The sequence below is a fragment of the Heptranchias perlo genome, unplaced genomic scaffold (assembly GCF_035084215.1).
Source record: "Heptranchias perlo isolate sHepPer1 unplaced genomic scaffold, sHepPer1.hap1 HAP1_SCAFFOLD_336, whole genome shotgun sequence".
Lineage (NCBI taxonomy): Eukaryota > Metazoa > Chordata > Chondrichthyes > Hexanchiformes > Hexanchidae > Heptranchias > Heptranchias perlo.
The window spans coordinates 142,501-150,000 of record NW_027139348.1 but is presented as its reverse complement, the minus strand read 5'-3'; positions in this window follow the sequence as shown (position 1 = coordinate 150,000).

The window sequence follows — 7,500 nt, the reverse complement described above, 5'->3', positions numbered from 1 at the left end:
GCACTCGGAGGTGCGATGCTGCCCGCCGGAGTGACAGCGAAAGGCTGCGCACCGCTTTCCGCCTGCTAACTCGGCGTACGTGAGACCGACCGACTTCGCTTTACCGCCGGAGCTAGAGTGGGGCAAGGGGCACGGTTGGGTACCGGAAGGATGACGTTCGCACACCGGCAAGTCGAGTGCCGGGCCGCCGAAAGCGAGCTCGGGGCCCCGGTTTGTCCGTCCCACCCGGAGGCCCATATCTCCGGAAGGCACAGGCCGATTTCCTCCGGGTATGGCTCGTTGTGTGCGGCCGGACCAGGCGCAGCGGACGGTACCGAGCACTGGGAGGTGCGATGCTGCCCGCCGGAGTGACAGCGAAAGGCTGCGCACCGCTTTCCGCCTGCTAACTCGGCGTCCGTGAGACCGACCGACTCCGCTTTACCGCCGGAGCTAGAGTGGGGCAAGGGGCACGGTTGAGTACCGGAAGGATGACGTTCGCACACCGGGAAGTCGACTAGCGGGCCGCCGAAAGCGAGCTCGGGGCCCCGGTTTGTCCGTCCCACCCGGAGGCCCATATCTCCGGAAGGCACAGGCCGATTTCCACCGGGTATGGCTCGTTGTGTGCGGCCGGACCAGGCGCAGCGGACGGTACCGAGCACTCGGAGGTCGGGCGCTGCCCGCCGGAGGTACAGCGAAAGGCTGCAAACCACTTTCCGCCGCCTCCCTCCGCGGGCGTGAGACCGACGGTCGTCGGGTTTAGTTCCGCGGCTAGAGCAGGACGAGGGGCAGCGAACGGTACCGGAACGAACCCGGTCGCACACCGGGAAGTCGAGTGCCGGGTCTCGAAACGGAGCCGGGTCGGCCCAGTTTAAAACGGAGAAGAGAGTGCTGCCCTCTGCGGGTGAAAACATGGAAGTACGTTGGTTAATGATTTCCAGTTCACCCCGCTTGGTCAGGCCCACTCGGAGGCGGATAACTCCGGAACGCCGAGGCCGATTTCCTCCGGGTATGGCTCGTTGCGTGCGGCAGGAGGAGGCGCAGCGTTCGGTACCGAGCACTCGGAGGTGCGGTGCTGCCCGCCGGAGTGACAGCGAAAGGCTGCGCACCCCTTTCCGCCTGCTAACTCGGCGTCCGTGAGACCGACCGACTCCGCTTTAGCACCGGAGCTAGAGTGGGGCAAGGGGCACCGAAGGGTACCGGAACGATGACGTTCGCACACCGGGAAGTCGAGTGCCGGGCCGCCGAAAGCGAGCAGGGTGCCACCGCTCGGGGCCCCGGTTTGTCCGTCCCACCCGGAGGCCCATATCTCCGGAAGGCACAGGCCGATTTCCTCCGGGTATGGCTCGTTGTGTGCGGCCGGACCAGGCGCAGCGGACGGTACCGAGCACTCGGAGGTCGGGCGCTGCCCGCCGGAGGTACAGCGAAAGGCTGCAAACCACTTTCCGCCGCCTCCCTCCGCGGGCGTGAGACCGACGGTCGTCGGGTTTAGTTCCGCGGCTAGAGCAGGACGAGGGGCAGCGAACGGTACCGGAACGAACCCGGTCGCACACCGGGAAGTCGAGTGCCGGGTCTCGAAACGGAGCCGGGTCGGCCCAGTTTAAAACGGAGAAGAGAGTGCTGCCCTCTGCGGGTGAAAACATGGAAGTACGTTGGTTAATGATTTCCAGTTCACCCCGCTTGGTCAGGCCCACTCGGAGGCGGATAACTCCGGAACGCCGAGGCCGATTTCCTCCGGGTATGGCTCGTTGCGTGCGGCAGGAGGAGGCGCAGCGTTCGGTACCGAGCACTCGGAGGTGCGGTGCTGCCCGCCGGAGTGACAGCGAAAGGCTGCGCACCCCTTTCCGCCTGCTAACTCGGCGTCCGTGAGACCGACCGACTCCGCTTTAGCACCGGAGCTAGAGTGGGGCAAGGGGCACCGAAGGGTACCGGAACGATGACGTTCGCACACCGGGAAGTCGAGTGCCGGGCCGCCGAAAGCGAGCAGGGTGCCACCGCTCGGGGCCCCGGTTTGTCCGTCCCACCCGGAGGCCCATATCTCCGGAAGGCACAGGCCGATTTCCTCCGGGTATGGCTCGTTGCGTGCGGCCGGACCAGGCGCAGCGGACGGTACCGAGCACTCGGAGGTCGGGCGCTGCCCGCCGGAGGTACAGCGAAAGGCTGCAAACCACTTTCCGCCGCCTCCCTCCGCGGGCGTGAGACCGACGGTCGTCGGGTTTGTTTCCGCGGCTAGAGCAGGACGAGGGGCAGCGAACGGTACCGGAAGGAACCCGGTCGCACACCGGGAAGTCGACTAGCGGGCCGCCGAAAGCGAGCACGGGGCCCCGGTTTGTCCGTCCCACCCGGAGGCCCATATCTCTGGAAGGCACAGGCCGATTTCCACCGGGTATGGCTCGTTGTGTGCGGCAGGACCAGGCGCAGCGGACGGTACCGAGCACTCGGAGGTCGGGCGCTGCCCGCCGGAGGTACAGCGAAAGGCTGCAAACCACTTTCCGCCACCTCCCTCCGCGGGCGTGAGACCGACGGTCGTCGGGTTTGTCTCCGCGGCTAGAGCAGGACGAGGGGCAGCGAACGGTACCGGAACGAACCCGGTCGCACACCGGGAAGTCGACCAGCGGGCCGCCGAAAGCGTGCTCGGGTCCCCGGTTTGTCTGTCCCACCCGGAGGCTGATATCTGAGGAAGTCCGAGGCCGATTTCCTCCGGCTAACTCGGCGGGCAATGTGTCCCCCCCCCACCATCTTCGGCTGATTACCGTGGCTGGACCGGATCAAGGAGCAACGGAACCGTGCCAGAACGACGTCGGTCGGACGGCGTGAACTGATAGTGCCGAGGCCGGAAACCGAGCCGGAAATGTGCACCGATTTATTGGTCCCACTCGCAGGCCCATATCTCCGGAAGGCCGAGGCCGATTTCCTCCGGGTATGGTTCGCTGCGTGCAGCCGGAAGGGGAGCAGCGGACGGCACTGAGCAGCCGGAGGTGCGGCGCTGCCCGCCGGAGCTGCAAGCGAAAGGCTGCGCACCGCTTTCCGCTGGCTAACTCGGCGGCCGTCAGGCCGACCGACTCCGCTTCAGCACGGGAGCTGGAGTCGGGCAAGGGGCACCGAAGGGTACCGGAAGGATCACGTTCGGACACCGGGAAGTCGAGTGCCGGGCCGCCGAAAGCGAGCTCGGGGCCCCGGTTTGTCCGTCCCACCCGGAGGCCCATATCTCGAGAAGGCACAGGCCGATTTCCTCCGGGTTTGGCTCGCTGCGTGCGGCCGGACGAGGCGCAGCGAACGGTACCGAGCACTCGGAGGTGCGGCGCTGCCCGCCGGAGGTACAGCGAAAGGCTGCAAACCGCTTTCCGCCTCCTCTCCCCTCGGGCGTGAGACCGACGGTCGTCTGGTTTGCTTCCGCGGCAAGAGCAGGACGAGGGGCACCGAGCGGTACCAGAACGAACCCGGTCGCACACCGGGATGTGGAGTGCCCGGCCCAAACCCGCTACCCCCCCCCCCCCCCCCAACACCCGAAAGCGAGCCCCGGTTTGTGGATTAAAAGTGAAGCGGCAAAGATTTGTAAAACAGCGTGAAATGATGAACCAGAAGCCCAAAGTAATGGTGGGAATAAAAGTTCCAAAATGTGAAATGGTGAACCAGAAGTTGTGTGAACTGTTTAACCCAAAGTGGCAAAAATGGATTAAAAGGGGTGAAATGATCGACCGCAAAGCAGGGCAAGCATTAAACAAAAGCAGCAGCATTTTTTAAAAAGGGACAAATGGTTTACCAGAATCCCAAAAGAATGCTCAGAGACTTAAGTCCCAAAGGGGAAATGGTTAACCAGTAGCTGGGTGAACTGCTTAACCCAAAGTGGGAAAAAGGATAAAAAAGGGGTGAACTGATCAACCAGAAGTCGACAACAATGTGCGGCGATTAAGTCTGAAAGAGGGAAAGGTTGACCGGAAAGCAGGGAAATGATTAAACAAAAGCAGAAAAATTCAGTAAAAAGGGGCAAGTGGTGAACCAGAAGTTGGGTGAACTGCTTAACCAAAAGTGGGAAAGAGGATTAAAAGGGGAGAAATGTTGAACCAGATGTCGAAAACAATGCGCGGCGATGAAGTCTGAAAGAGGAAAAGGTTGACCGCAAAGCAGGGAAAGGATTAAACAGAAGCAGCAATATCTTTTAAAAAGGGACAAATGGTGAACCAGAATCCCAAAAGAATGCTCAGAGACTTAAGTCCCAAAGGGGCAAATGGTTAACCAGAAGCTGGGTGAACTGTTTAACCAAAAGTGGGAAAAAGGATTAAAATGTTGTGAAATGATTAACCAGAAGGCGAAAGCAAAGTGCGGCGGCGAAGTCCTAAAGGGGAAAAGGTTGACCATAAAGCAGGGAAATGATTAAACAAAAGCGGAAAAATTCAGTAAGAAGGGGCAAATGGTTAACCAGAAGTTGGGTGAACTGCTTAACCAAAAGTGGGAAAAAGGATTAAAAGGGGAGAAATGTTTAACCAGATGTCGAAAACAATGCGCGGCGATGAAGTCTGAAAGAGGAATAGGTCGACCGCAAAGCAGGGAAATGATTAAACAAAAGCAGAAAAATTCAGTAAAAAGGGGCAAATGGTGAACCAGAAGCTGGGTGAACTGCTTAACCAAAAGTGGGAAAAAGGATTAAAAGGGGAGAAATGTTGAACCAGATGTCGAAAACAAGGTGCGGCGATGAAGTCTGAAAGAGGAATAGGTCGACCGCAAAGCAGGGAAAGGTTTAATCAAAAGCAGCAATATCTTTTAAAAAGGGACAAATGGTGAACCAGAATCACAAAAGAATGCTCAGAGACTTAAGTCCCAAAGGGGAAATGGTTAACCAGTAGCTGGGTGAACTGTCCAACCCAAAGTGGGAAAAAGGATTAAAAGGGGTGAAATGATTAACCAGGAGGCTAAAGCAATGTGCCGCGGTGAAGTCCTAAAGGGGAAAAGGTTGACCAGAAAGCAGGGAAAGCATTAAACAAAAGCGGCAACATTTTTTAAAAAGTGGCAAATGGTTAACCAGAATCCCAAAAGAATGCTCAGAGACTTAAGTCCCAAAGGGGAAATGGTGAACCAGAAGCTGGGTGAACTGGTGAACCAAAAGTGGGAAAAAGGATTAAAAGGGGAGAAATGATTAACCAGGAGGCTGAAGCAATGTGCCGCGGTGAAGTCCTAAAGGGTAAAAGGTTGACAAGAAAGCAGGGAAATGATTAAACCAAAGCGGAAAAATTCAGTATAATGGGGCAAATGGTTAACCAGAAGCTGGGTGAAATGGTTAACCAAAAGTGGCAAAAAAAGATTTAAAGGGGAAAAATGATTAACCAGAAGTCGACAACAATGCTCGGCGATGAAGTCTGAAAGGGGAAAAGGTTGACCAGAAAGCAGGGAAACGATTAAACAAAAGCGGCAACATTTTTTAAAAAGTGGCAAATGGTTAACCAGAATCCCAAAAGAATGCTCAGAGACTAAGTCCCAAAGGGGAAATGGTTAACCAGAAGCTGGGGGAAATGGTTAACCAAAAGTTGCAAAAATGATTAAAAGGGGTGAAATGATTAACCAGGAGGCTGAAGCAATGTGCCGCGGTGAAGTCCTAAAGGGGAAAAGGTTGACCACAAAGCAGGGAAAGCATTAAACAAAAGCGGCAACATTTTTTAAAAATTGGCAAATGATTAACCAGAATCCCAAAAGAATGCTCAGAGACTAAGTCCCAAAGGGGAAATGGTTAACCAGAAGCAGGGGGAAATGGTTAACCAAAAGTTGCAAAAATGATTAAAAGGGGTGAAATGATTAACCAGGAGGCTGAAGCAATGTGCCGCGGTGAAGTCCTAAAGGGGAAAAGGTTGACCACAAAGCAGGGAAAGCATTAAACAAAAGCGGCAACATTTTTAAAAAAGTGGCAAATGATTAACCAGAATCCCAAAAGAATGCTCAGAGACTAAGTCCCAAAGGGGAAATGGTTAACCAGAAGCTGGGGGAAATGGTTAACCAAAAGTTGCAAAAATGATTAAAAGGGGTGAAATGATTAACCAGGAGGCTAAAGCAATGTGCCGCGGTGAAGTCTGAAAGAGGGAAAGGTTGACCAGAAAGCATTAAACAAAAGTGGCAACATTTTAAAATAATTGGCAAATGGTTAACCAGAATCCCAAAAGAATGCTCAGAGACTAAGTCCCAAAGGGGAAATGGTTAACCAGAAGCTGGGGGAAATGGTTAACCAAAAGTTGCAAAAATGATTAAAAGGGGTGAAATGATTAACCAGGAGGCTAAAGCAATGTGCCGCGGTGAAGTCCTAAAGGGGAAAAGGTTGACCAGAAAGCAGGGAAAGCATTAAACAAAAGCGGCAACATTTTTTAAAAAGTGGCAAATGGTTAACCAGAATCCCAAAAGAATGCTCAGAGACCAAGTCCCAAAGGGGAAATGGTTAACCAGAAGCTGGGGGAAATGGTTAACCAAAAGTTGCAAAAATGATTAAAAGGGGTGAAATGATTAACCAGGAGGCTGAAGCAATGTGCCGCGGTGAAGTCTGAAAGAGGGAAAGGTTGACCAGAAAGCATTAAACAAAAGTGGCAACATTTTTTAAAAATTGGCAAATGGTTAACCAGAATCCCAAAAGAATGCTCACAGACTAAGTCCCAAAGGGGAAATGGTTAACCAGAAGCTGGGTGAAATGGTTAACCAAAAGTTACAAAAATGATTAAAAGGGGTGAAATGATCAACCAGAAGTCGAAAACAATGTGCGGCGATGAAGTCCTAAGGTGGAAAAGTTACCCAGAAGGCAGGGAAATGATCAAACGAAAGCAGCCAAAAAATTATTAAAAGAGGGGAACTGATGAACCAAAAGATGAGAAACGGCCCGCAGAGACTAAGTCCAAAACGGGAACTGGTGAACCGGAAATGATTAACCAAAAACTAAGTCCGAAGAGGGAACTGGTAAACCAGAACTGAGTAACCCGATTTTTAAAATTAATTATAAATGGGGAAACGATTGAGCAAAAGGCGGAAATTAAGTCACAGGGACCAGGTCCGAAAGGGCAAGAGGTTACCCCGTAGGGGGCATTCGTCAACTCAATCTGAAAATTTTGGAGGCAAATCTGACCAAAATGCGGAAATCGGACCACACCGCGAGGGGCGCCATTCGACGGGGCAGGGGTAGACGCGTCGAACGGTGCCTGAAGGTCCCGGCTGCGACACGTGAGTCCGGAGATATGGCCAGTCAAAGTCTGATGGGAGGTACCGAAGCCGAAAAATCGAAACGCGTTTGCGGCGATTCGGTGTCAGAAAGTCGGTCACGAATTCAAATTCGTCCCGCTGATTCGCCAATTGCCAGCCGGTTCCGGGGGGATTGGCGGGGTACCTGCAGGATAGTAAGAGGTGGCATGTCGAGACTTAGCCTGTTTACCAGACTTGTGTCCAGCGCCTCCAGGTCTGCAGAGACCGACCCGGGCTGCCGCCCAACCGACTTTTAAGCCTTTTGGGAGTGGGAATTTTTCCCATTTTTCCCCATTTTTCGGGTTTTTTGGTCGGGCT